The 25,282-nt window shown below is 43.9% G+C and overlaps 36 non-coding genes across 36 annotated transcripts; all 36 read left to right on the top strand.

Annotated features, from left to right (window-relative positions):
• The first annotated feature begins 1,947 nt into the window (after positions 1–1,947).
• On the top strand, positions 1,948–2,021 carry trnai-aau (transfer RNA isoleucine (anticodon AAU)). The gene has a single exon. It is a non-coding gene; the product is annotated as a tRNA-Ile (tRNA).
• Positions 2,022–2,103: 82 nt separating this feature from the next.
• Positions 2,104–2,176, top strand: trnaf-gaa (transfer RNA phenylalanine (anticodon GAA)). Its single transcript has one exon. It is a non-coding gene; the product is annotated as a tRNA-Phe (tRNA).
• Positions 2,177–3,054: 878 nt separating this feature from the next.
• Positions 3,055–3,128, top strand: trnai-aau (transfer RNA isoleucine (anticodon AAU)). The gene has a single exon. It is a non-coding gene; the product is annotated as a tRNA-Ile (tRNA).
• An 82-nt stretch (positions 3,129–3,210) lies between these two features.
• Positions 3,211–3,283, top strand: trnaf-gaa (transfer RNA phenylalanine (anticodon GAA)). The gene has a single exon. It is a non-coding gene; the product is annotated as a tRNA-Phe (tRNA).
• Positions 3,284–4,161: 878 nt separating this feature from the next.
• On the top strand, positions 4,162–4,235 carry trnai-aau (transfer RNA isoleucine (anticodon AAU)). Its single transcript has one exon. It is a non-coding gene; the product is annotated as a tRNA-Ile (tRNA).
• Positions 4,236–4,317: 82 nt separating this feature from the next.
• trnaf-gaa (transfer RNA phenylalanine (anticodon GAA)) lies at positions 4,318–4,390 on the top strand. Its single transcript has one exon. It is a non-coding gene; the product is annotated as a tRNA-Phe (tRNA).
• Positions 4,391–5,268: 878 nt separating this feature from the next.
• trnai-aau (transfer RNA isoleucine (anticodon AAU)) lies at positions 5,269–5,342 on the top strand. Its single transcript has one exon. It is a non-coding gene; the product is annotated as a tRNA-Ile (tRNA).
• An 82-nt stretch (positions 5,343–5,424) lies between these two features.
• trnaf-gaa (transfer RNA phenylalanine (anticodon GAA)) lies at positions 5,425–5,497 on the top strand. Its single transcript has one exon. It is a non-coding gene; the product is annotated as a tRNA-Phe (tRNA).
• Positions 5,498–6,375: 878 nt separating this feature from the next.
• trnai-aau (transfer RNA isoleucine (anticodon AAU)) lies at positions 6,376–6,449 on the top strand. Its single transcript has one exon. It is a non-coding gene; the product is annotated as a tRNA-Ile (tRNA).
• A 1,033-nt stretch (positions 6,450–7,482) lies between these two features.
• On the top strand, positions 7,483–7,556 carry trnai-aau (transfer RNA isoleucine (anticodon AAU)). The gene has a single exon. It is a non-coding gene; the product is annotated as a tRNA-Ile (tRNA).
• Positions 7,557–7,638: 82 nt separating this feature from the next.
• trnaf-gaa (transfer RNA phenylalanine (anticodon GAA)) lies at positions 7,639–7,711 on the top strand. Its single transcript has one exon. It is a non-coding gene; the product is annotated as a tRNA-Phe (tRNA).
• An 878-nt stretch (positions 7,712–8,589) lies between these two features.
• trnai-aau (transfer RNA isoleucine (anticodon AAU)) lies at positions 8,590–8,663 on the top strand. The gene has a single exon. It is a non-coding gene; the product is annotated as a tRNA-Ile (tRNA).
• An 82-nt stretch (positions 8,664–8,745) lies between these two features.
• On the top strand, positions 8,746–8,818 carry trnaf-gaa (transfer RNA phenylalanine (anticodon GAA)). The gene has a single exon. It is a non-coding gene; the product is annotated as a tRNA-Phe (tRNA).
• An 876-nt stretch (positions 8,819–9,694) lies between these two features.
• Positions 9,695–9,768, top strand: trnai-aau (transfer RNA isoleucine (anticodon AAU)). The gene has a single exon. It is a non-coding gene; the product is annotated as a tRNA-Ile (tRNA).
• Positions 9,769–10,801: 1,033 nt separating this feature from the next.
• On the top strand, positions 10,802–10,875 carry trnai-aau (transfer RNA isoleucine (anticodon AAU)). Its single transcript has one exon. It is a non-coding gene; the product is annotated as a tRNA-Ile (tRNA).
• An 82-nt stretch (positions 10,876–10,957) lies between these two features.
• On the top strand, positions 10,958–11,030 carry trnaf-gaa (transfer RNA phenylalanine (anticodon GAA)). Its single transcript has one exon. It is a non-coding gene; the product is annotated as a tRNA-Phe (tRNA).
• A 1,306-nt stretch (positions 11,031–12,336) lies between these two features.
• Positions 12,337–12,410, top strand: trnai-aau (transfer RNA isoleucine (anticodon AAU)). The gene has a single exon. It is a non-coding gene; the product is annotated as a tRNA-Ile (tRNA).
• An 82-nt stretch (positions 12,411–12,492) lies between these two features.
• On the top strand, positions 12,493–12,565 carry trnaf-gaa (transfer RNA phenylalanine (anticodon GAA)). Its single transcript has one exon. It is a non-coding gene; the product is annotated as a tRNA-Phe (tRNA).
• An 876-nt stretch (positions 12,566–13,441) lies between these two features.
• Positions 13,442–13,515, top strand: trnai-aau (transfer RNA isoleucine (anticodon AAU)). Its single transcript has one exon. It is a non-coding gene; the product is annotated as a tRNA-Ile (tRNA).
• Positions 13,516–14,549: 1,034 nt separating this feature from the next.
• Positions 14,550–14,623, top strand: trnai-aau (transfer RNA isoleucine (anticodon AAU)). Its single transcript has one exon. It is a non-coding gene; the product is annotated as a tRNA-Ile (tRNA).
• An 82-nt stretch (positions 14,624–14,705) lies between these two features.
• Positions 14,706–14,778, top strand: trnaf-gaa (transfer RNA phenylalanine (anticodon GAA)). Its single transcript has one exon. It is a non-coding gene; the product is annotated as a tRNA-Phe (tRNA).
• An 878-nt stretch (positions 14,779–15,656) lies between these two features.
• On the top strand, positions 15,657–15,730 carry trnai-aau (transfer RNA isoleucine (anticodon AAU)). Its single transcript has one exon. It is a non-coding gene; the product is annotated as a tRNA-Ile (tRNA).
• Positions 15,731–15,812: 82 nt separating this feature from the next.
• trnaf-gaa (transfer RNA phenylalanine (anticodon GAA)) lies at positions 15,813–15,885 on the top strand. Its single transcript has one exon. It is a non-coding gene; the product is annotated as a tRNA-Phe (tRNA).
• Positions 15,886–16,762: 877 nt separating this feature from the next.
• Positions 16,763–16,836, top strand: trnai-aau (transfer RNA isoleucine (anticodon AAU)). The gene has a single exon. It is a non-coding gene; the product is annotated as a tRNA-Ile (tRNA).
• A 1,033-nt stretch (positions 16,837–17,869) lies between these two features.
• On the top strand, positions 17,870–17,943 carry trnai-aau (transfer RNA isoleucine (anticodon AAU)). The gene has a single exon. It is a non-coding gene; the product is annotated as a tRNA-Ile (tRNA).
• Positions 17,944–18,977: 1,034 nt separating this feature from the next.
• On the top strand, positions 18,978–19,051 carry trnai-aau (transfer RNA isoleucine (anticodon AAU)). Its single transcript has one exon. It is a non-coding gene; the product is annotated as a tRNA-Ile (tRNA).
• Positions 19,052–19,133: 82 nt separating this feature from the next.
• Positions 19,134–19,206, top strand: trnaf-gaa (transfer RNA phenylalanine (anticodon GAA)). The gene has a single exon. It is a non-coding gene; the product is annotated as a tRNA-Phe (tRNA).
• An 879-nt stretch (positions 19,207–20,085) lies between these two features.
• Positions 20,086–20,159, top strand: trnai-aau (transfer RNA isoleucine (anticodon AAU)). The gene has a single exon. It is a non-coding gene; the product is annotated as a tRNA-Ile (tRNA).
• A 1,032-nt stretch (positions 20,160–21,191) lies between these two features.
• Positions 21,192–21,265, top strand: trnai-aau (transfer RNA isoleucine (anticodon AAU)). The gene has a single exon. It is a non-coding gene; the product is annotated as a tRNA-Ile (tRNA).
• An 82-nt stretch (positions 21,266–21,347) lies between these two features.
• Positions 21,348–21,420, top strand: trnaf-gaa (transfer RNA phenylalanine (anticodon GAA)). Its single transcript has one exon. It is a non-coding gene; the product is annotated as a tRNA-Phe (tRNA).
• Positions 21,421–22,298: 878 nt separating this feature from the next.
• trnai-aau (transfer RNA isoleucine (anticodon AAU)) lies at positions 22,299–22,372 on the top strand. The gene has a single exon. It is a non-coding gene; the product is annotated as a tRNA-Ile (tRNA).
• An 82-nt stretch (positions 22,373–22,454) lies between these two features.
• trnaf-gaa (transfer RNA phenylalanine (anticodon GAA)) lies at positions 22,455–22,527 on the top strand. Its single transcript has one exon. It is a non-coding gene; the product is annotated as a tRNA-Phe (tRNA).
• Positions 22,528–23,405: 878 nt separating this feature from the next.
• On the top strand, positions 23,406–23,479 carry trnai-aau (transfer RNA isoleucine (anticodon AAU)). Its single transcript has one exon. It is a non-coding gene; the product is annotated as a tRNA-Ile (tRNA).
• Positions 23,480–23,561: 82 nt separating this feature from the next.
• trnaf-gaa (transfer RNA phenylalanine (anticodon GAA)) lies at positions 23,562–23,634 on the top strand. The gene has a single exon. It is a non-coding gene; the product is annotated as a tRNA-Phe (tRNA).
• Positions 23,635–24,512: 878 nt separating this feature from the next.
• On the top strand, positions 24,513–24,586 carry trnai-aau (transfer RNA isoleucine (anticodon AAU)). The gene has a single exon. It is a non-coding gene; the product is annotated as a tRNA-Ile (tRNA).
• Positions 24,587–24,668: 82 nt separating this feature from the next.
• trnaf-gaa (transfer RNA phenylalanine (anticodon GAA)) lies at positions 24,669–24,740 on the top strand. The gene has a single exon. It is a non-coding gene; the product is annotated as a tRNA-Phe (tRNA).
• Positions 24,741–25,282: the final 542 nt, after the last annotated feature.

The raw sequence follows: 25,282 nt of genomic DNA, 5'->3' as shown, positions 1-25,282 counted from the left end.
TTGACTTCCTATGAAATCATATTGGAATTGGACAAAACATATTCCTTATGCGCATGTAAAAAAAAAAAAAAAAAAATTATGATAATAAAATTGGACAAAAGTATATTCATACAGTTCTTACACATGTGTAATTGACAAAAAATCGAAAGAATTTCGAAAAAACGGTCCAGAAAGCACTTTTTTATGGGTGTGTGAAGTTTTTTTTTAAATTTTGACATTTTTGACTTTTGACTTTTGACTTCCTATGAAATCATATTGGAATTGGACAAAACATATTCCTTATGCGCATATAAAAAAAAAAAAAAATTATGATAATAAAATTGGACAAAAGTATATTCATACAGTTCTTACACATGTGTAATTGACAAAAAAATCGAAAGAATTTCGAAAAACGGTCCAGAAAGCACTTTTTAAGGGGTGATAAGTTTTTGAAAAAATTTCATTTTTTCAAAATTTTACTTTTGGACATTAATTTGGGTTACATATCCAATATGAAAAACCCCGGTGGAGCGCATTTGCCCCCTGTTGAATTTTTAAAGTGTTACAACTGGCAATTACCATATGGCATTTGCAATACACTTTGGATGAATCAACGCCGAATTGGGTGGTATTGGCCAATGTGTATATGGTTTGTCCGATGCCAATGACATGCCATTCATTTTTGTCCAATACAGGACAGGGTATTGCATGAAGTGTGAACTGGAGTTTTCTTGGATCCATAAAACAATGAGGAGAATGTGGGCATCGACAGAGCTCAGTTTCTTGGAATAAAACAATGTGCTTTTGGAGAATGTGGGCATCGATCCCAACAATTGAGCAAAATAGCAAATTGGCAAAATAGCGGTTAGCTCAGTTGGTTAGAGTGTGGTGCTAATAACGCCAAGGTCATGGGTTCGATCCCCATACTGGCTATTATGTACATTTTGAGTGTCAAAATTACGAGTCACATGCATGTGAATTGTCAAGGGTGCCACAGAATTATGTTGAGTGAATTGCTGGAATAGCTCAGTTGGGAGAGCGTTAGACTGAAGATCTAAAGGTCCCTGGTTTGATCGAGGGTTTCGGCATCTTTATTTGTTCTTTCTTTATGCTCTGGCTTCAAGGAACCTTTCCACAGCTTTGTTTGTGGGCCTCAATGGTGTGTGCTACGCTGCTCCTCTGAAAGTAAGTAATGTCTTGCTTTTTCATCTGACATTTTGACATCAGTGTTACATTAAAGTTGCTTGTCATTGCTACATGACAGTAGGTTTTCATAAGACAAGGCTGCATGAAGTGTGAACTGCAGCTTTCTTGGATCCACAAAAAAAATGTGTTTTTGGGGAATGCGGGTATCGATCCCACTACCTATAGCATGCTAAGCAAACACAATACCAATTGATCAAATTCCCCAGCTGTTTGGAATTGCCACAAGGAGCAACCAAGAGTGTCCAGTCTTGTCAGGCTATGCTGTTGGTGGACTTGTTAGTTTGCGCTCCAGCACTTGCAGAGGCTCGGTGCATCTCAACAATTGTGCTCTGTAGCCAGCGGCCGGTCAGCTCAGTTGGTTAGAGTGTGTGATACGCTGCTCTCTGAAAGTAAGTAATGTCTTTCTTTTTCATCTGACATTGTGACATCAGTGTTACATGAGAGTTTCTTGTCATTGTTACATGACAGTTTCTTGTCATTGTTTACATGACAGTAGGTTGTCGTAAGACAAGGCTGCATGAAGTGTGAACTGGAGTTTTCTTGGATCCATAAAACAATGTGCTTTTGGAGAATGTGGGCATCGATCCCACTACCTCACGCGTGCAAAGCATTTGAGCTAATTCCCCAGCCGTTTGGAATTTCCACAAGAAGCAACCAAGAGGGTCCAGTCTTGTCAGGCTATGCTGTTGGTGGACTTGTTTGTTGATGTGCCAGCACTTGCAGAGGCTCAGTGCATTTCAACAATTGAGCAAAATAGCAAATGGCCGGTTAGCTCAGTTGGTTAGAGTGTGGTGCTAATAACGCCAAGGTCATGGGTTCGATCCCCATACTGGCTATTATGTACATTTTGAGTGTCAAAATTACGAGTCACATGCATGTGAATTGTCAAGGGTGCCACAGAATTTTGTTGAGTGAATTGCCGGAATAGCTCAGTTGGGAGAGCGTTAGACTGAAGATCTAAAGGTCCCTGGTTCGATCCTGGGTTTCGGCATCTTTATTTGTTCTTTCTTTATGCTCTGGCTTCAAGGAATCTTTCCACAGCTTTGTTTGTGGGCCTCAATGGTGTGTGCTACGCTGCTCCTCTGAAAGTAAGTAATGTCTTGCTTTTTCATCTGACATTTTGACATCAGTGTTACATTAAAGTTGCTTGTCATTGCTACATGACAGTAGGTTTTCATAAGACAAGGCTGCATGAAGTGTGAACTGCAGCTTTCTTGGATCCACAAAAAATGTGTTTTTGGGGAATGCGGGTATCGATCCCACTACCTATAGCATGCTAAGCAAACACAATACCAATTGATCAAATTCCCCAGCTGTTTGGAATTGCCACAAGGAGCAACCAAGAGTGTCCAGTCTTGTCAGGCTATGCTGTTGGTGGACTTGTTAGTTTGCGCTCCAGCACTTGCAGAGGCTCGGTGCATCTCAACAATTGTGCTCTGTAGCCAGCGGCCGGTTAGCTCAGTTGGTTAGAGTGTGTGATACGCTGCTCTCTGAAAGTAAGTAATGTCTTTCTTTTTCATCTGACATTGTGACATCAGTGTTACATGAGAGTTTCTTGTCATTGTTACATGACAGTTTCTTGTCATTGTTTACATGACAGTAGGTTGTCGTAAGACAAGGCTGCATGAAGTGTGAACTGGAGTTTTCTTGGATCCATAAAACAATGTGCTTTTGGAGAATGTGGGCATCGATCCCACTACCTCACGCGTGCAAAGCATTTGAGCTAATTCCCCAGCCGTTTGGAATTTCCACAAGAAGCAACCAAGAGGGTCCAGTCTTGTCAGGCTATGCTGTTGGTGGACTTGTTTGTTGATGTGCCAGCACTTGCAGAGGCTCAGTGCATTTCAACAATTGAGCAAAATAGCAAATGGCCGGTTAGCTCAGTTGGTTAGAGTGTGGTGCTAATAACGCCAAGGTCATGGGTTCGATCCCCATACTGGCTATTATGTACATTTTGAGTGTCAAAATTACGAGTCACATGCATGTGAATTGTCAAGGGTGCCACAGAATTTTGTTGAGTGAATTGCCGGAATAGCTCAGTTGGGAGAGCGTTAGACTGAAGATCTAAAGGTCCCTGGTTCGATCCTGGGTTTCGGCATCTTTATTTGTTCTTTCTTTATGCTCTGGCTTCAAGGAACCTTTCCACAGCTTTGTTTGTGGGCCTCAATGGTGTGTGCTACGCTGCTCCTCTGAAAGTAAGTAATGTCTTGCTTTTTCATCTGACATTTTGACATCAGTGTTACATTAAAGTTGCTTGTCATTGCTACATGACAGTAGGTTTTCATAAGACAAGGCTGCATGAAGTGTGAACTGCAGCTTTCTTGGATCCACAAAAAATGTGTTTTTGGGGAATGCGGGCATCGATCCCACTACCTATAGCATGCTAAGCAAACACAATACCAATTGATCAAATTCCCCAGCTGTTTGGAATTGCCACAAGGAGCAACCAAGAGTGTCCAGTCTTGTCAGGCTATGCTGTTGGTGGACTTGTTAGTTTGCGCTCCAGCACTTGCAGAGGCTCGGTGCATCTCAACAATTGTGCTCTGTAGCCAGCGGCCGGTTAGCTCAGTTGGTTAGAGTGTGTGATACGCTGCTCTCTGAAAGTAAGTAATGTCTTTCTTTTTCATCTGACATTGTGACATCAGTGTTACATGAGAGTTTCTTGTCATTGTTACATGACAGTTTCTTGTCATTGTTTACATGACAGTAGGTTGTCGTAAGACAAGGCTGCATGAAGTGTGAACTGGAGTTTTCTTGGATCCATAAAACAATGTGCTTTTGGAGAATGTGGGCATCGATCCCACTACCTCACGCGTGCAAAGCATTTGAGCTAATTCCCCAGCCGTTTGGAATTTCCACAAGAAGCAACCAAGAGGGTCCAGTCTTGTCAGGCTATGCTGTTGGTGGACTTGTTTGTTGATGTGCCAGCACTTGCAGAGGCTCAGTGCATTTCAACAATTGAGCAAAATAGCAAATGGCCGGTTAGCTCAGTTGGTTAGAGTGTGGTGCTAATAACGCCAAGGTCATGGGTTCGATCCCCATACTGGCTATTATGTACATTTTGAGTGTCAAAATTACGAGTCACATGCATGTGAATTGTCAAGGGTGCCACAGAATTATGTTGAGTGAATTGCCGGAATAGCTCAGTTGGGAGAGCGTTAGACTGAAGATCTAAAGGTCCCTGGTTCGATCCCGGGTTTCGGCATCTTTATTTGTTCTTTCTTTATGCTCTGGCTTCAAGGAACCTTTCCACAGCTTTGTTTGTGGGCCTCAATGGTGTGTGCTACGCTGCTCCTCTGAAAGTAAGTAATGTCTTGCTTTTTCATCTGACATTTTGACATCAGTGTTACATTAAAGTTGCTTGTCATTGCTACATGACAGTAGGTTTTCATAAGACAAGGCTGCATGAAGTGTGAACTGCAGCTTTCTTGGATCCACAAAAAATGTGTTTTTGGGGAATGCGGGCATCGATCCCACTACCTATAGCATGCTAAGCAAACACAATACCAATTGATCAAATTCCCCAGCTGTTTGGAATTGCCACAAGGAGCAACCAAGAGTGTCCAGTCTTGTCAGGCTATGCTGTTGGTGGACTTGTTAGTTTGCGCTCCAGCACTTGCAGAGGCTCGGTGCATCTCAACAATTGTGCTCTGTAGCCAGCGGCCGGTTAGCTCAGTTGGTTAGAGTGTGTGATACGCTGCTCTCTGAAAGTAAGTAATGTCTTTCTTTTTCATCTGACATTGTGACATCAGTGTTACATGAGAGTTTCTTGTCATTGTTACATGACAGTTTCTTGTCATTGTTTACATGACAGTAGGTTGTCGTAAGACAAGGCTGCATGAAGTGTGAACTGGAGTTTTCTTGGATCCATAAAACAATGTGCTTTTGGAGAATGTGGGCATCGATCCCACTACCTCACGCGTGCAAAGCATTTGAGCTAATTCCCCAGCCGTTTGGAATTTCCACAAGAAGCAACCAAGAGGGTCCAGTCTTGTCAGGCTATGCTGTTGGTGGACTTGTTTGTTGATGTGCCAGCACTTGCAGAGGCTCAGTGCATTTCAACAATTGAGCAAAATAGCAAATGGCCGGTTAGCTCAGTTGGTTAGAGTGTGGTGCTAATAACGCCAAGGTCATGGGTTCGATCCCCATACTGGCTATTATGTACATTTTGAGTGTCAAAATTACGAGTCACATGCATGTGAATTGTCAAGGGTGCCACAGAATTTTGTTGAGTGAATTGCCGGAATAGCTCAGTTGGGAGAGCGTTAGACTGAAGATCTAAAGGTCCCTGGTTCGATCCTGGGTTTCGGCATCTTTATTTGTTCTTTCTTTATGCTCTGGCTTCAAGGAACCTTTCCACAGCTTTGTTTGTGGGCCTCAATGGTGTGTGCTACGCTGCTCCTCTGAAAGTAAGTAATGTCTTGCTTTTTCATCTGACATTTTGACATCAGTGTTACATTAAAGTTGCTTGTCATTGCTACATGACAGTAGGTTTTCATAAGACAAGGCTGCATGAAGTGTGAACTGCAGCTTTCTTGGATCCACAAAAAATGTGTTTTTGGGGAATGCGGGCATCGATCCCACTACCTATAGCATGCTAAGCAAACACAATACCAATTGATCAAATTCCCCAGCTGTTTGGAATTGCCACAAGGAGCAACCAAGAGTGTCCAGTCTTGTCAGGCTATGCTGTTGGTGGACTTGTTAGTTTGCGCTCCAGCACTTGCAGAGGCTCGGTGCATCTCAACAATTGTGCTCTGTAGCCAGCGGCCGGTTAGCTCAGTTGGTTAGAGTGTGTGATACGCTGCTCTCTGAAAGTAAGTAATGTCTTTCTTTTTCATCTGACATTGTGACATCAGTGTTACATGAGAGTTTCTTGTCATTGTTACATGACAGTTTCTTGTCATTGTTTACATGACAGTAGGTTGTCGTAAGACAAGGCTGCATGAAGTGTGAACTGGAGTTTTCTTGGATCCATAAAACAATGTGCTTTTGGAGAATGTGGGCATCGATCCCACTACCTCACGCGTGCAAAGCATTTGAGCTAATTCCCCAGCCGTTTGGAATTTCCACAAGAAGCAACCAAGAGGGTCCAGTCTTGTCAGGCTATGCTGTTGGTGGACTTGTTTGTTGATGTGCCAGCACTTGCAGAGGCTCAGTGCATTTCAACAATTGAGCAAAATAGCAAATGGCTGGTTAGCTCAGTTGGTTAGAGTGTGGTGCTAATAACGCCAAGGTCATGGGTTCGATCCCCATACTGGCTATTATGTACATTTTGAGTGTCAAAATTACGAGTCACATGCATGTGAATTGTCAAGGGTGCCACAGAATTATGTTGAGTGAATTGCCGGAATAGCTCAGTTGGGAGAGCGTTAGACTGAAGATCTAAAGGTCCCTGGTTTGATCGCGGGTTTCGGCATCTTTATTTGTTCTTTCTTTATGCTCTGGCTTCAAGGAACCTTTCCACAGCTTTGTTTGTGGGCCTCAATGGTGTGTGCTACGCTGCTCCTCTGAAAGTAAGTAATGTCTTGCTTTTTCATCTGACATTTTGACATCAGTGTTACATTAAAGTTGCTTGTCATTGCTACATGACAGTAGGTTTTCATAAGACAAGGCTGCATGAAGTGTGAACTGCAGCTTTCTTGGATCCACAAAAAATGTGTTTTTGGGGAATGCGGGCATCGATCCCAATACCTATAGCATGCTAAGCAAACACAATACCAATTGATCAAATTCCCCAGCTGTTTGGAATTGCCACAAGGAGCAACCAAGAGTGTCCAATCTTGTCAGGCTATGCTGTTGGTGGACTTGTTAGTTTGTGCTCCAGCACTTGCAGAGGCTCGGTGCATCTCAACAATTTTGCTCTGTAGCCAGCGGCTGGTCAGCTCAGTTGGTTAGAGTGTGTGATACGCTGCTCTCTGAAAGTAAGTAATGTCTTTCTTTTTCATCTGACATTGTGACATCAGTGTTACATGAGAGTTTCTTGTCATTGTCACATGACAGTTTCTTGTCATTGTTTACATGACAGTAGGTTGTCGTAAGACAAGGCTGCATGAAGTGTGAACTGGAGTTTTCTTGGATCCATAAAACAATGTGCTTTTGGAGAATGTGGGCATCGATCCCACTACCTCACGCGTGCAAAGCATTTGAGCTAATTCCCCAGCCGTTTGGAATTTCCACAAGAAGCAACCAAGAGGGTCCAGTCTTGTCAGGCTATGCTGTTGGTGGACTTGTTTGTTGATGTGCCAGCACTTGCAGAGGCTCAGTGCATTTCAACAATTGAGCAAAATAGCAAATGGCCGGTTAGCTCAGTTGGTTAGAGTGTGGTGCTAATAACGCCAAGGTCATGGGTTCGATCCCCATACTGGCTATTATGTACATTTTGAGTGTCAAAATTACGAGTCACATGCATGTGAATTGTCAAGGGTGCCACAGAATTTTGTTGAGTGAATTGCCGGAATAGCTCAGTTGGGAGAGCGTTAGACTGAAGATCTAAAGGTCCCTGGTTCGATCCCGGGTTTCGGCATCTTTATTTGTTCTTTCTTTATGCTCTGGCTTCAAGGAATCTTTCCACAGCTTTGTTTGTGGGCCTCAATGGTGTGTGCTACGCTGCTCCTCTGAAAGTAAGTAATGTCTTGCTTTTTCATCTGACATTTTGACATCAGTGTTACATTAAAGTTGCTTGTCATTGCTACATGACAGTAGGTTTCATAAGACAAGGCTGCATGAAGTGTGAACTGCAGCTTTCTTGGATCCACAAAAAATGTGTTTTTGGGGAATGCGGGCATCGATCCCACTACCTATAGCATGCTAAGCAAACACAATACCAATTGATCAAATTCCCCAGCTGTTTGGAATTGCCACAAGGAGCAACCAAGAGTGTCCAGTCTTGTCAGGCTATGCTGTTGGTGGACTTGTTAGTTTGCGCTCCAGCACTTGCAGAGGCTCGGTGCATCTCAACAATTGTGCTCTGTAGCCAGCGGCCGGTTAGCTCAGTTGGTTAGAGTGTGTGATACGCTGCTCTCTGAAAGTAAGTAATGTCTTTCTTTTTCATCTGACATTGTGACATCAGTGTTACATGAGAGTTTCTTGTCATTGTTACATGACAGTTTCTTGTCATTGTTTACCATGACAGTAGGTTGTCGTAAGACAAGGCTGCATGAAGTGTGAACTGGAGTTTTCTTGGATCCATAAAACAATGTGCTTTTGGAGAATGTGGGCATCGATCCCACTACCTCACGCGTGCAAAGCATTTGAGCTAATTCCCCAGCCGTTTGGAATTTCCACAAGAAGCAACCAAGAGGGTCCAGTCTTGTCAGGCTATGCTGTTGGTGGACTTGTTTGTTGATGTGCCAGCACTTGCAGAGGCTCAGTGCATTTCAACAATTGAGCAAAATAGCAAATGGCCGGTTAGCTCAGTTGGTTAGAGTGTGGTGCTAATAACGCCAAGGTCATGGGTTCGATCCCCATACTGGCTATTATGTACATTTTGAGTGTCAAAATTACGAGTCACATGCATGTGAATTGTCAAGGGTGCCACAGAATTATGTTGAGTGAATTGCCGGAATAGCTCAGTTGGGAGAGCGTTAGACTGAAGATCTAAAGGTCCCTGGTTCGATCCCGGGTTTCGGCATCTTTATTTGTTCTTTCTTTATGCTCTGGCTTCAAGGAACCTTTCCACAGCTTTGTTTGTGGGCCTCAATGGTGTGTGCTACGCTGCTCCTCTGAAAGTAAGTAATGTCTTGCTTTTTCATCTGACATTTTGACATCAGTGTTACATTAAAGTTGCTTGTCATTGCTACATGACAGTAGGTTTCATAAGACAAGGCTGCATGAAGTGTGAACTGCAGCTTTCTTGGATCCACAAAAAATGTGTTTTTGGGGAATGCGGGCATCGATCCCACTACCTATAGCATGCTAAGCAAACACAATACCAATTGATCAAATTCCCCAGCTGTTTGGAATTGCCACAAGGAGCAACCAAGAGTGTCCAGTCTTGTCAGGCTATGCTGTTGGTGGACTTGTTAGTTTGCGCTCCAGCACTTGCAGAGGCTCGGTGCATCTCAACAATTGTGCTCTGTAGCCAGCGGCCGGTTAGCTCAGTTGGTTAGAGTGTGTGATACGCTCTCTCTGAAAGTAAGTAATGTCTTTCTTTTTCATCTGACATTGTGACATCAGTGTTACATGAGAGTTTCTTGTCATTGTTACATGACAGTTTCTTGTCATTGTTTACATGACAGTAGGTTGTCGTAAGACAAGGCTGCATGAAGTGTGAACTGGAGTTTTCTTGGATCCATAAAACAATGTGCTTTTGGAGAATGTGGGCATCGATCCCACTACCTCACGCGTGCAAAGCATTTGAGCTAATTCCCCAGCCGTTTGGAATTTCCACAAGAAGCAACCAAGAGGGTCCAGTCTTGTCAGGCTATGCTGTTGGTGGACTTGTTTGTTGATGTGCCAGCACTTGCAGAGGCTCAGTGCATTTCAACAATTGAGCAAAATAGCAAATGGCCGGTTAGCTCAGTTGGTTAGAGTGTGGTGCTAATAACGCCAAGGTCATGGGTTCGATCCCCATACTGGCTATTATGTACATTTTGAGTGTCAAAATTACGAGTCACATGCATGTGAATTGTCAAGGGTGCCACAGAATTATGTTGAGTGAATTGCCGGAATAGCTCAGTTGGGAGAGCGTTAGACTGAAGATCTAAAGGTCCCTGGTTTGATCGTGGGTTTCGGCATCTTTATTTGTTCTTTCTTTATGCTCTGGCTTCAAGGAACCTTTCCACAGCTTTGTTTGTGGGCCTCAATGGTGTGTGCTACGCTGCTCCTCTGAAAGTAAGTAATGTCTTGCTTTTTCATCTGACATTTTGACATCAGTGTTACATTAAAGTTGCTTGTCATTGCTACATGACAGTAGGTTTTCATAAGACAAGGCTGCATGAAGTGTGAACTGCAGCTTTCTTGGATCCACAAAAAATGTGTTTTTGGGGAATGCGGGCATCGATCCCACTACCTATAGCATGCTAAGCAAACACAATACCAATTGATCAAATTCCCCAGCTGTTTGGAATTGCCACAAGGAGCAACCAAGAGTGTCCAGTCTTGTCAGGCTATGCTGTTGGTGGACTTGTTAGTTTGCGCTCCAGCACTTGCAGAGGCTCGGTGCATCTCAACAATTGTGCTCTGTAGCCAGCGGCCGGTTAGCTCAGTTGGTTAGAGTGTGTGATACGCTGCTCTCTGAAAGTAAGTAATGTCTTTCTTTTTCATCTGACATTGTGACATCAGTGTTACATGAGAGTTTCTTGTCATTGTTACATGACAGTTTCTTGTCATTGTTTACATGACAGTAGGTTGTCGTAAGACAAGGCTGCATGAAGTGTGAACTGGAGTTTTCTTGGATCCATAAAACAATGTGCTTTTGGAGAATGTGGGCATCGATCCCACTACCTCACGCGTGCAAAGCATTTGAGCTAATTCCCCAGCCGTTTGGAATTTCCACAAGAAGCAACCAAGAGGGTCCAGTCTTGTCAGGCTATGCTGTTGGTGGACTTGTTTGTTGATGTGCCAGCACTTGCAGAGGCTCAGTGCATTTCAACAATTGAGCAAAATAGCAAATGGCCGGTTAGCTCAGTTGGTTAGAGTGTGGTGCTAATAACGCCAAGGTCATGGGTTCGATCCCCATACTGGCTATTATGTACATTTTGAGTGTCAAAATTACGAGTCACATGCATGTGAATTGTCAAGGGTGCCACAGAATTTTGTTGAGTGAATTGCCGGAATAGCTCAGTTGGGAGAGCGTTAGACTGAAGATCTAAAGGTCCCTGGTTCGATCCCGGGTTTCGGCATCTTTATTTGTTCTTTCTTTATGCTCTGGCTTCAAGGAATCTTTCCACAGCTTTGTTTGTGGGCCTCAATGGTGTGTGCTACGCTGCTCCTCTGAAAGTAAGTAATGTCTTGCTTTTTCATCTGACATTTTGACATCAGTGTTACATTAAAGTTGCTTGTCATTGCTACATGACAGTAGGTTGTCATAAGACAAGGCTGCATGAAGTGTGAACTGCAGCTTTCTTGGATCCACAAAAAAATGTGTTTTTGGGGAATGCGGGCATCGATCCCACTACCTATAGTGCTAAGCAAACACAATACCAATTGATCAAATTCCCCAGCTGTTTGGAATTGCCACAAGGAGCAACCAAGAGTGTCCAGTCTTGTCAGGCTATGCTGTTGGTGGACTTGTTAGTTTGCGCTCCAGCACTTGCAGAGGCTCGGTGCATCTCAACAATTGTGCTCTGTAGCCAGCGGCTTAGCTCAGTTGGTTAGAGTGTGTGATACGCTGCTCTCTGAAAGTAAGTAATGTCTTTCTTTTTCATCTGACATTGTGACATCAGTGTTACATGAGAGTTTCTTGTCATTGTTACATGACAGTTTCTTGTCATTGTTTACATGACAGTAGGTTGTCGTAAGACAAGGCTGCATGAAGTGTGAACTGGAGTTTTCTTGGATCCATAAAACAATGTGCTTTTGGAGAATGTGGGCATCGATCCCACTACCTATAGCATGCTAAGCAAACACAATACCAATTGATCAAATTCCCCAGCTGTTTGGAATTGCCACAAGGAGCAACCAAGAGTGTCCAGTCTTGTCAGGCTATGCTGTTGGTGGACTTGTTAGTTTGCGCTCCAGCACTTGCAGAGGCTCGGTGCATCTCAACAATTGTGCTCTGTAGCCAGCGGCCGGTTAGCTCAGTTGGTTAGAGTGTGTGATACGCTGCTCTCTGAAAGTAAGTAATGTCTTTCTTTTTCATCTGACATTGTGACATCAGTGTTACATGAGAGTTTCTTGTCATTGTTACATGACAGTTTCTTGTCATTGTTTACATGACAGTAGGTTGTCGTAAGACAAGGCTGCATGAAGTGTGAACTGGAGTTTTCTTGGATCCATAAAACAATGTGCTTTTGGAGAATGTGGGCATCGATCCCACTACCTCACGCGTGCAAAGCATTTGAGCTAATTCCCCAGCCGTTTGGAATTTCCACAAGAAGCAACCAAGAGGGTCCAGTCTTGTCAGGCTATGCTGTTGGTGGACTTGTTTGTTGATGTGCCAGCACTTGCAGAGGCTCAGTGTTTCAACAATTGAGCAAAATAGCAAATGGCCGGTTAGCTCAGTTGGTTAGAGTGTGGTGCTAATAACGCCAAGGTCATGGGTTCGATCCCCATACTGGCTATTATGTACATTTTGAGTGTCAAAATTACGAGTCACATGCATGTGAATTGTCAAGGGTGCCACAGAATTTTGTTGAGTGAATTGCCGGAATAGCTCAGTTGGGAGAGCGTTAGACTGAAGATCTAAAGGTCCCTGGTTCGATCCCGGGTTTCGGCATCTTTATTTGTTCTTTCTTTATGCTCTGGCTTCAAGGAACCTTTCCACAGCTTTGTTTGTGGGCCTCAATGGTGTGTGCTACGCTGCTCCTCTGAAAGTAAGTAATGTCTTGCTTTTTCATCTGACATTTTGACATCAGTGTTACATTAAAGTTGCTTGTCATTGCTACATGACAGTAGGTTGTCATAAGACAAGGCTGCATGAAGTGTGAACTGCAGCTTTCTTGGATCCACAAAAAAATGTGTTTTTGGGGAATGCGGGCATCGATCCCACTACCTATAGCATGCTAAGCAAACACAATACCAATTGATCAAATTCCCCAGCTGTTTGGAATTGCCACAAGGAGCAACCAAGAGTGTCCAGTCTTGTCAGGCTATGCTGTTGGTGGACTTGTTAGTTTGCGCTCCAGCACTTGCAGAGGCTCGGTGCATCTCAACAATTGTGCTCTGTAGCCAGCGGCCGGTTAGCTCAGTTGGTTAGAGTGTGTGATACGCTGCTCTCTGAAAGTAAGTAATGTCTTTCTTTTTCATCTGACATTGTGACATCAGTGTTACATGAGAGTTTCTTGTCATTGTTACATGACAGTTTCTTGTCATTGTTTACATGACAGTAGGTTGTCGTAAGACAAGGCTGCATGAAGTGTGAACTGGAGTTTTCTTGGATCCATAAAACAATGTGCTTTTGGAGAATGTGGGCATCGATCCCACTACCTCACGCGTGCAAAGCATTTGAGCTAATTCAGCCGTTTGGAATTTCCACAAGAAGCAACCAAGAGGGTCCAGTCTTGTCAGGCTATGCTGTTGGTGGACTTGTTTGTTGATGTGCCAGCACTTGCAGAGGCTCAGTGCATTTCAACAATTGAGCAAAATAGCAAATGGCCGGTTAGCTCAGTTGGTTAGAGTGTGGTGCTAATAACGCCAAGGTCATGGGTTCGATCCCCATACTGGCTATTATGTACATTTTGAGTGTCAAAATTACGAGTCACATGCATGTGAATTGTCAAGGGTGCCACAGAATTATGTTGAGTGAATTGCCGGAATAGCTCAGTTGGGAGAGCGTTAGACTGAAGATCTAAAGGTCCCTGGTTTGATCGCGGGTTTCGGCATCTTTATTTGTTCTTTCTTTATGCTCTGGCTTCAAGGAACCTTTCCACAGCTTTGTTTGTGGGCCTCAATGGTGTGTGCTACGCTGCTCCTCTGAAAGTAAGTAATGTCTTGCTTTTTCATCTGACATTTTGACATCAGTGTTACATTAAAGTTGCTTGTCATTGCTACATGACAGTAGGTTTTCATAAGACAAGGCTGCATGAAGTGTGAACTGCAGCTTTCTTGGATCCACAAAAAAATGTGTTTTTGGGGAATGCGGGCATCGATCCCACTACCTATAGCATGCTAAGCAAACACAATACCAATTGATCAAATTCCCCAGCTGTTTGGAATTGCCACAAGGAGCAACCAAGAGTGTCCAGTCTTGTCAGGCTATGCTGTTGGTGGACTTGTTAGTTTGTGCTCCAGCACTTGCAGAGGCTCGGTGCATCTCAACAATTTTGCTCTGTAGCCAGCGGCTGGTCAGCTCAGTTGGTTAGAGTGTGTGATACGCTGCTCTCTGAAAGTAAGTAATGTCTTTCTTTTTCATCTGACATTGTGACATCAGTGTTACATGAGAGTTTCTTGTCATTGTCACATGACAGTTTCTTGTCATTGTTTACATGACAGTAGGTTGTCGTAAGACAAGGCTGCATGAAGTGTGAACTGGAGTTTTCTTGGATCCATAAAACAATGTGCTTTTGGAGAATGTGGGCATCGATCCCACTACCTCACGCGTGCAAAGCATTTGAGCTAATTCCCCAGCCGTTTGGAATTTCCACAAGAAGCAACCAAGAGGGTCCAGTCTTGTCAGGCTATGCTGTTGGTGGACTTGTTTGTTGATGTGCCAGCACTTGCAGAGGCTCAGTGCATTTCAACAATTGAGCAAAATAGCAAATGGCCGGTTAGCTCAGTTGGTTAGAGTGTGGTGCTAATAACGCCAAGGTCATGGGTTCGATCCCCATACTGGCTATTATGTACATTTTGAGTGTCAAAATTACGAGTCACATGCATGTGAATTGTCAAGGGTGCCACAGAATTTTGTTGAGTGAATTGCCGGAATAGCTCAGTTGGGAGAGCGTTAGACTGAAGATCTAAAGGTCCCTGGTTCGATCCCGGGTTTCGGCATCTTTATTTGTTCTTTCTTTATGCTCTGGCTTCAAGGAATCTTTCCACAGCTTTGTTTGTGGGCCTCAATGGTGTGTGCTACGCTGCTCCTCTGAAAGTAAGTAATGTCTTGCTTTTTCATCTGACATTTTGACATCAGTGTTACATTAAAGTTGCTTGTCATTGCTACATGACAGTAGGTTGTCATAAGACAAGGCTGCATGAAGTGTGAACTGCAGCTTTCTTGGATCCACAAAAAATGTGTTTTTGGGGAATGCGGGCATCGATCCCACTACCTATAGCATGCTAAGCAAACACAATACCAATTGATCAAATTCCCCAGCTGTTTGGAATTGCCACAAGGAGCAACCAAGAGTGTCCAGTCTTGTCAGGCTATGCTGTTGGTGGACTTGTTAGTTTGCGCTCCAGCACTTGCAGAGGCTCGGTGCATCTCAACAATTGTGCTCTGTAGCCAGCGGCCGGTTAGCTCAGTTGGTTAGAGTGTGTGATACGCTGCTCTCTGAAAGTAAGTAATGTCTTTCTTTTTCATCTGACATTGTGACATCAGTGTTACATGAGAGTTTCTTGTCATTGTTACATGACAGTTTCTTGTCATTGTTTACATGACAGTAGGTTGTCGTAAGACAAGGCTGCATGAAGTGTGAACTGGAGTTTTCTTGGATCCATAAAACAATGTGCTTTTGGAGAATGTGGGCATCGATCCCACTACCTCACGCGTGCAAAGCATTTGAGCTAATTCCCCAGCCGTTTGGAATTTCCACAAGAAGCAACCAAGAGGGTCCAGTCTTGTCAGGCTATGCTGTTGGTGGACTTGTTTGTTGATGTGCCAGCACTTGCAGAGGCTCAGTGCATTTCAACAATTGAGCAAAATAGCAAATGGCTGGTTAGCTCAGTTGGTTAGAGTGTGGTGCTAATAACGCCAAGGTCATGGGTTCGATCCCCATACTGGCTATTATGTACATTTTGAGTGTCAAAATTACGAGTCACATGCATGTGAATTGTCAAGGGTGCCACAGAATTATGTTGAGTGAATTGCCGGAATAGCTCAGTTGGGAGAGCGTTAGACTGAAGATCTAAAGGTCCCTGGTTCGATCCCGGGTTTCGGCATCTTTATTTGTTCTTTCTTTATGCTCTGGCTTCAAGGAACCTTTCCACAGCTTTGTTTGTGGGCCTCAATGGTGTGTGCTACGCTGCTCCTCTGAAAGTAAGTAATGTCTTGCTTTTTCATCTGACATTTTGACATCAGTGTTACATTAAAGTTGCTTGTCATTGCTACATGACAGTAGGTTTCATAAGACAAGGCTGCATGAAGTGTGAACTGCAGCTTTCTTGGATCCACAAAAAATGTGTTTTTGGGGAATGCGGGCATCGATCCCACTACCTATAGCATGCTAAGCAAACACAATACCAATTGATCAAATTCCCCAGCTGTTTGGAATTGCCACAAGGAGCAACCAAGAGTGTCCAGTCTTGTCAGGCTATGCTGTTGGTGGACTTGTTAGTTTGCGCTCCAGCACTTGCAGAGGCTCGGTGCATCTCAACAATTGTGCTCTGTAGCCAGCGGCCGGTTAGCTCAGTTGGTTAGAGTGTGTGATACGCTGCTCTCTGAAAGTAAGTAATGTCTTTCTTTTTCATCTGACATTGTGACATCAGTGTTACATGAGAGTTTCTTGTCATTGTTACATGACAGTTTCTTGTCATTGTTTACATGACAGTAGGTTGTCGTAAGACAAGGCTGCATGAAGTGTGAACTGGAGTTTTCTTGGATCCATAAAACAATGTGCTTTTGGAGAATGTGGGCATCGATCCCACTACCTCACGCGTGCAAAGCATTTGAGCTAATTCCCCAGCCGTTTGGAATTTCCACAAGAAGCAACCAAGAGGGTCCAGTCTTGTCAGGCTATGCTGTTGGTGGACTTGTTTGTTGATGTGCCAGCACTTGCAGAGGCTCAGTGCATTTCAACAATTGAGCAAAATAGCAAATGGCCGGTTAGCTCAGTTGGTTAGAGTGTGGTGCTAATAACGCCAAGGTCATGGGTTCGATCCCCATACTGGCTATTATGTACATTTTGAGTGTCAAAATTACGAGTCACATGCATGTGAATTGTCAAGGGTGCCACAGAATTATGTTGAGTGAATTGCCGGAATAGCTCAGTTGGGAGAGCGTTAGACTGAAGATCTAAAGGTCCCTGGTTTGATCGCGGGTTTCGGCATCTTTATTTGTTCTTTCTTTATGCTCTGGCTTCAAGGAACCTTTCCACAGCTTTGTTTGTGGGCCTCAATGGTGTGTGCTACGCTGCTCCTCTGAAAGTAAGTAATGTCTTGCTTTTTCATCTGACATTTTGACATCAGTGTTACATTAAAGTTGCTTGTCATTGCTACATGACAGTAGGTTTTCATAAGACAAGGCTGCATGAAGTGTGAACTGCAGCTTTCTTGGATCCACAAAAAATGTGTTTTTGGGGAATGCGGGTATCGATCCCACTACCTATAGCATGCTAAGCAAACACAATACCAATTGATCAAATTCCCCAGCTGTTTGGAATTGCCACAAGGAGCAACCAAGAGTGTCCAGTCTTGTCAGGCTATGCTGTTGGTGGACTTGTTAGTTTGCGCTCCAGCACTTGCAGAGGCTCGGTGCATCTCAACAATTGTGCTCTGTAGCCAGCGGCCGGTTAGCTCAGTTGGTTAGAGTGTGTGATACGCTGCTCTCTGAAAGTAAGTAATGTCTTTCTTTTTCATCTGACATTGTGACATCAGTGTTACATGAGAGTTTCTTGTCATTGTTACATGACAGTTTCTTGTCATTGTTTACATGACAGTAGGTTGTCGTAAGACAAGGCTGCATGAAGTGTGAACTGGAGTTTTCTTGGATCCATAAAACAATGTGCTTTTGGAGAATGTGGGCATCGATCCCACTACCTCACGCGTGCAAAGCATTTGAGCTAATTCCCCAGCCGTTTGGAATTTCCACAAGAAGCAACCAAGAGGGTCCAGTCTTGTCAGGCTATGCTGTTGGTGGACTTGTTTGTTGATGTGCCAGCACTTGCAGAGGCTCAGTGCATTTCAACAATTGAGCAAAATAGCAAATGGCCGGTTAGCTCAGTTGGTTAGAGTGTGGTGCTAATAACGCCAAGGTCATGGGTTCGATCCCCATACTGGCTATTATGTACATTTTGAGTGTCAAAATTACGAGTCACATGCATGTGAATTGTCAAGGGTGCCACAGAATTATGTTGAGTGAATTGCCGGAATAGCTCAGTTGGGAGAGCGTTAGACTGAAGATCTAAAGGTCCCTGGTTTGATCGTGGGTTTTGGCATCTTTATTTGTTCTTTCTTTATGCTCTGGCTTCAAGGAACCTTTCCACAGCTTTGTTTGTGGGCATCAATGGTGTGTGCTACGCTGCTCCTCTGAAAGTAAGTAATGTCTTGCTTTTTCATCTGACATTTTTACATCAGTGTTACATTAAAGTTGCTTGTCATTGCTACATGACAGTAGGTTGTCATAAGACAAGGCTGCATGAAGTGTGAACTGCAGCTTTCTTGGATCCACAAAAAAATGTGTTTTTGGGGAATGCGGGCATCGATCCCACTACCTATAGCATGCTAAGCAAACACAATACCAATTGATCAAATTCCCCAGCTGTTTGGAATTGCCACAAGGAGCAACCAAGAGTGTCCAGTCTTGTCAGGCTATGCTGTTGGTGGACTTGTTAGTTTGCGCTCCAGCACTTGCAGAGGCTCGGTGCATCTCAACAATTGTGCTCTGTAGCCAGCGGCCGGTTAGCTCAGTTGGTTAGAGTGTGTGATACGCTGCTCTCTGAAAGTAAGTAATGTCTTTCTTTTTCATCTGACATTGTGACATCAGTGTTACATGAGAGTTTCTTGTCATTGTTACATGACAGTTTCTTGTCATTGTTTACATGACAGTAGGTTGTCGTAAGACAAGGCTGCATGAAGTGTGAACTGGAGTTTTCTTGGATCCATAAAACAATGTGCTTTTGGAGAATGTGGGCATCGATCCCACTACCTCACGCGTGCAAAGCATTTGAGCTAATTCCCCAGCCGTTTGGAATTTCCACAAGAAGCAACCAAGAGGGTCCAGTCTTGTCAGGCTATGCTGTTGGTGGACTTGTTTGTTGATGTGCCAGCACTTGCAGAGGCTCAGTGCATTTCAACAATTGAGCAAAATAGCAAATGGCCGGTTAGCTCAGTTGGTTAGAGTGTGGTGCTAATAACGCCAAGGTCATGGGTTCGATCCCCATACTGGCTATTATGTACATTTTGAGTGTCAAAATTACGAGTCACATGCATGTGAATTGTCAAGGGTGCCACAGAATTATGTTGAGTGAATTGCCGGAATAGCTCAGTTGGGAGAGCGTTAGACTGAAGATCTAAAGGTCCCTGGTTCGATCCCGGGTTTCGGCATCTTTATTTGTTCTTTCTTTATGCTCTGGCTTCAAGGAACCTTTCCACAGCTTTGTTTGTGGGCCTCAATGGTGTGTGCTACGCTGCTCCTCTGAAAGTAAGTAATGTCTTGCTTTTTCATCTGACATTTTGACATCAGTGTTACATTAAAGTTGCTTGTCATTGCTACATGACAGTAGGTTGTCATAAGACAAGGCTGCATGAAGTGTGAACTGCAGCTTTCTTGGATCCACAAAAAAATGTGTTTTTGGGGAATGCGGGCATCGATCCCACTACCTATAGCATGCTAAGCAAACACAATACCAATTGATCAAATTCCCCAGCTGTTTGGAATTGCCACAAGGAGCAACCAAGAGTGTCCAGTCTTGTCAGGCTATGCTGTTGGTGGACTTGTTAGTTTGCGCTCCAGCACTTGCAGAGGCTCGGTGCATCTCAACAATTGTGCTCTGTAGCCAGCGGCCGGTTAGCTCAGTTGGTTAGAGTGTGTGATACGCTGCTCTCTGAAAGTAAGTAATGTCTTTCTTTTTCATCTGACATTGTGACATCAGTGTTACATGAGAGTTTCTTGTCATTGTTACATGACAGTTTCTTGTCATTGTTTACATGACAGTAGGTTGTCGTAAGACAAGGCTGCATGAAGTGTGAACTGGAGTTTTCTTGGATCCATAAAACAATGTGCTTTTGGAGAATGTGGGCATCGATCCCACTACCTCACGCGTGCAAAGCATTTGAGCTAATTCCCCAGCCGTTTGGAATTTCCACAAGAAGCAACCAAGAGGGTCCAGTCTTGTCAGGCTATGCTGTTGGTGGACTTGTTTGTTGATGTGCCAGCACTTGCAGAGGCTCAGTGCATTTCAACAATTGAGCAAAATAGCAAATGGCCGGTTAGCTCAGTTGGTTAGAGTGTGGTGCTAATAACGCCAAGGTCATGGGTTCGATCCCCATACTGGCTATTATGTACATTTTGAGTGTCAAAATTACGAGTCACATGCATGTGAATTGTCAAGGGTGCCACAGAATTATGTTGAGTGAATTGCCGGAATAGCTCAGTTGGGAGAGCGTTAGACTGAAGATCTAAAGGTCCCTGGTTCGATCCCGGTTTCGGCATCTTTATTTGTTCTTTCTTTATGCTCTGGCTTCAAGGAACCTTTCCACAGCTTTGTTTGTGGGCCTCAATGGTGTGTGCTACGCTGCTCCTCTGAAAGTAAGTAATGTCTTGCTTTTTCATCTGACATTTTGACATCAGTGTTACATTAAAGTTGCTTGTCATTGCTACATGACAGTAGGTTGTCATAAGACAAGGCTGCATGAAGTGTGAACTGCAGCTTTCTTGGATCCACAAAAAATGTGTTTTTGGGGAATGCGGGCATCGATCCCACTACCTATAGCATGCTAAGCAAACACAATACCAATTGATCAAATTCCCCAGCTGTTTGGAATTGCCACAAGGAGCAACCAAGAGTGTCCAGTCTTGTCAGGCTATGCTGTTGGTGGACTTGTTAGTTTGCGCTCCAGCACTTGCAGAGGCTCGGTGCATCTCAACAATTGTGCTCTGTAGCCAGCGGCCGGTTAGCTCAGTTGGTTAGAGTGTGTGATACGCTGCTCTCTGAAAGTAAGTAATGTCTTTCTTTTTCATCTGACATTGTGACATCAGTGTTACATGAGAGTTTCTTGTCATTGTTACATGACAGTTTCTTGTCATTGTTTACATGACAGTAGGTTGTCGTAAGACAAGGCTGCATGAAGTGTGAACTGGAGTTTTCTTGGATCCATAAAACAATGTGCTTTTGGAGAATGTGGGCATCGATCCCACTACCTCACGCGTGCAAAGCATTTGAGCTAATTCCCCAGCCGTTTGGAATTTCCACAAGAAGCAACCAAGAGGGTCCAGTCTTGTCAGGCTATGCTGTTGGTGGACTTGTTTGTTGATGTGCCAGCACTTGCAGAGGCTCAGTGCATTTCAACAATTGAGCAAAATAGCAAATGGCCGGTTAGCTCAGTTGGTTAGAGTGTGGTGCTAATAACGCCAAGGTCATGGGTTCGATCCCCATACTGGCTATTATGTACATTTTGAGTGTCAAAATTACGAGTCACATGCATGTGAATTGTCAAGGGTGCCACAGAATTATGTTGAGTGAATTGCCGGAATAGCTCAGTTGGGAGAGCGTTAGACTGAAGATCTAAAGGTCCCTGGTTCGATCCCGGGTTTCGGCATCTTTATTTGTTCTTTCTTTATGCTCTGGCTTCAAGGAACCTTTCCACAGCTTTGTTTGTGGGCCTCAATGGTGTGTGCTACGCTGCTCCTCTGAAAGTAAGTAATGTCTTGCTTTTTCATCTGACATTTTGACATCAGTGTTACATTAAAGTTGCTTGTCATTGCTACATGACAGTAGGTTGTCATAAGACAAGGCTGCATGAAGTGTGAACTGCAGCTTTCTTGGATCCACAAAAAATGTGTTTTTGGGGAATGCGGGCATCGATCCCACTACCTATAGCATGCTAAGCAAACACAATACCAATTGATCAAATTCCCCAGCTGTTTGGAATTGCCACAAGGAGCAACCAAGAGTGTCCAGTCTTGTCAGGCTATGCTGTTGGTGGACTTGTTAGTTTGCGCTCCAGCACTTGCAGAGGCTCGGTGCATCTCAACAATTGTGCTCTGTAGCCAGCGGCCGGTTAGCTCAGTTGGTTAGAGTGTGTGATACGCTGCTCTCTGAAAGTAAGTAATGTCTTTCTTTTTCATCTGACATTGTGACATCAGTGTTACATGAGAGTTTCTTGTCATTGTTACATGACAGTTTCTTGTCATTGTTTACATGACAGTAGGTTGTCGTAAGACAAGGCTGCATGAAGTGTGAACTGGAGTTTTCTTGGATCCATAAAACAATGTGCTTTTGGAGAATGTGGGCATCGATCCCACTACCTCACGCGTGCAAAGCATTTGAGCTAATTCCCCAGCCGTTTGGAATTTCCACAAGAAGCAACCAAGAGGGTCCAGTCTTGTCAGGCTATGCTGTTGGTGGACTTGTTTGTTGATGTGCCAGCACTTGCAGAGGCTCAGTGCATTTCAACAATTGAGCAAAATAGCAAATGGCTGGTTAGCTCAGTTGGTTAGAGTGTGGTGCTAATAACGCCAAGGTCATGGGTTCGATCCCCATACTGGCTATTATGTACATTTTGAGTGTCAAAATTACGAGTCACATGCATGTGAATTGTCAAGGGTGCCACAGAATTATGTTGAGTGAATTGCCGGAATAGCTCAGTTGGGAGAGCGTTAGACTGAAGATCTAAAGGTCCCTGGTTCGATCCCGGGTTTCGGCATCTTTATTTGTTCTTTCTTTATGCTCTGGCTTCAAGGAACCTTTCCACAGCTTTGTTTGTGGGCCTCAATGGTGTGTGCTACGCTGCTCCTCTGAAAGTAAGTAATGTCTTGCTTTTTCATCTGACATTTTGACATCAGTGTTACATTAAAGTTGCTTGTCATTGCTACATGACAGTAGGTTGTCATAAGACAAGGCTGCATGAAGTGTGAACTGCAGCTTTCTTGGATCCACAAAAAATGTGTTTTTGGGGAATGCGGGCATCGATCCCACTACCTATAGCATGCTAAGCAAACACAATACCAATTGATCAAATTCCCCAGCTGTTTGGAATTGCCACAAGGAGCAACCAAGAGTGTCCAGTCTTGTCAGGCTATGCTGTTGGTGGACTTGTTAGTTTGCGCTCCAGCACTTGCAGAGGCTCGGTGCATCTCAACAATTGTGCTCTGTAGCCAGCGGCTGGTTAGCTCAGTTGGTTAGAGTGTGTGATACGCTGCTCTCTGAAAGTAAGTAATGTCTTTCTTTTTCATCTGACATTGTGACATCAGTGTTACATGAGAGTTTCTTGTCATTGTTACATGACAGTTTCTTGTCATTGTTTACATGACAGTAGGTTGTCGTAAGACAAGGCTGCATGAAGTGTGAACTGGAGTTTTCTTGGATCCATAAAACAATGTGCTTTTGGAGAATGTGGGCATCGATCCCACTACCTCACGCGTGCAAAGCATTTGAGCTAATTCCCCAGCCGTTTGGAATTTCCACAAGAAGCAACCAAGAGGGTCCAGTCTTGTCAGGCTATGCTGTTGGTGGACTTGTTTGTTGATGTGCCAGCACTTGCAGAGGCTCAGTGCATTTCAACAATTGAGCAAAATAGCAAATGGCCGGTTAGCTCAGTTGGTTAGAGTGTGGTGCTAATAACGCCAAGGTCATGGGTTCGATCCCCATACTGGCTATTATGTACATTTTGAGTGTCAAAATTACGAGTCACATGCATGTGAATTGTCAAGGGTGCCACAGAATTATGTTGAGTGAATTGCCGGAATAGCTCAGTTGGGAGAGCGTTAGACTGAAGATCTAAAGGTCCCTGGTTCGATCCCGGGTTTCGGCATCTTTATTTGTTCTTTCTTTATGCTCTGGCTTCAAGGAACCTTTCCACAGCTTTGTTTGTGGGCCTCAATGGTGTGTGCTACGCTGCTCCTCTGAAAGTAAGTAATGTCTTGCTTTTTCATCTGACATTTTGACATCAGTGTTACATTAAAGTTGCTTGTCATTGCTACATGACAGTAGGTTGTCATAAGACAAGGCTGCATGAAGTGTGAACTGCAGCTTTCTTGGATCCACAAAAAATGTGTTTTTGGGGAATGCGGGCATCGATCCCACTACCTATAGCATGCTAAGCAAACACAATACCAATTGATCAAATTCCCCAGCTGTTTGGAATTGCCACAAGGAGCAACCAAGAGTGTCCAGTCTTGTCAGGCTATGCTGTTGGTGGACTTGTTAGTTTGCGCTCCAGCACTTGCAGAGGCTCGGTGCATCTCAACAATTGTGCTCTGTAGCCAGCGGCCGGTTAGCTCAGTTGGTTAGAGTGTGTGATACGCTGCTCTCTGAAAGTAAGTAATGTCTTTCTTTTTCATCTGACATTGTGACATCAGTGTTACATGAGAGTTTCTTGTCATTGTTACATGACAGTTTCTTGTCATTGTTTACATGACAGTAGGTTGTCGTAAGACAAGGCTGCATGAAGTGTGAACTGGAGTTTTCTTGGATCCATAAAACAATGTGCTTTTGGAGAATGTGGGCATCGATCCCACTACCTCACGCGTGCAAAGCATTTGAGCTAATTCCCCAGCCGTTTGGAATTTCCACAAGAAGCAACCAAGAGGGTCCAGTCTTGTCAGGCTATGCTGTTGGTGGACTTGTTTGTTGATGTGCCAGCACTTGCAGAGGCTCAGTGCATTTCAACAATTGAGCAAAATAGCAAATGGCCGGTTAGCTCAGTTGGTTAGAGTGTGGTGCTAATAACGCCAAGGTCATGGGTTCGATCCCCATACTGGCTATTATGTACATTTTGAGTGTCAAAATTACGAGTCACATGCATGTGAATTGTCAAGGGTGCCACAGAATTATGTTGAGTGAATTGCCGGAATAGCTCAGTTGGGAGAGCGTTAGACTGAAGATCTAAAGGTCCCTGGTTCGATCCGGGTTTCGGCATCTTTATTTGTTCTTTCTTTATGCTCTGGCTTCAAGGAACCTTTCCACAGCTTTGTTTGTGGGCCTCAATGGTGTGTGCTACGCTGCTCCTCTGAAAGTAAGTAATGTCTTGCTTTTTCATCTGACATTTTGACATCAGTGTTACATTAAAGTTGCTTGTCATTGCTACATGACAGTAGGTTGTCATAAGACAAGGCTGCATGAAGTGTGAACTGCAGCTTTCTTGGATCCACAAAAAATGTGTTTTTGGGGAATGCGGGCATCGATCCCACTACCTATAGCATGCTAAGCAAACACAATACCAATTGATCAAATTCCCCAGCTGTTTGGAATTGCCACAAGGAGCAACCAAGAGTGTCCAGTCTTGTCAGGCTATGCTGTTGGTGGACTTGTTAGTTTGCGCTCCAGCACTTGCAGAGGCTCGGTGCATCTCAACAATTGTGCTCTGTAGCCAGCGGCCGGTTAGCTCAGTTGGTTAGAGTGTGATACGCTGCTCTCTGAAAGTAAGTAATGTCTTTCTTTTTCATCTGACATTGTGACAT

Source organism: Oncorhynchus keta, unplaced genomic scaffold, assembly GCF_023373465.1.
Source record: "Oncorhynchus keta strain PuntledgeMale-10-30-2019 unplaced genomic scaffold, Oket_V2 Un_contig_11255_pilon_pilon, whole genome shotgun sequence".
Taxonomy (NCBI): domain Eukaryota; kingdom Metazoa; phylum Chordata; class Actinopteri; order Salmoniformes; family Salmonidae; genus Oncorhynchus; species Oncorhynchus keta.
The sequence above is the reverse complement of the archived record's forward strand: the minus strand, read 5'-3'. Positions and strand labels throughout refer to the sequence as shown.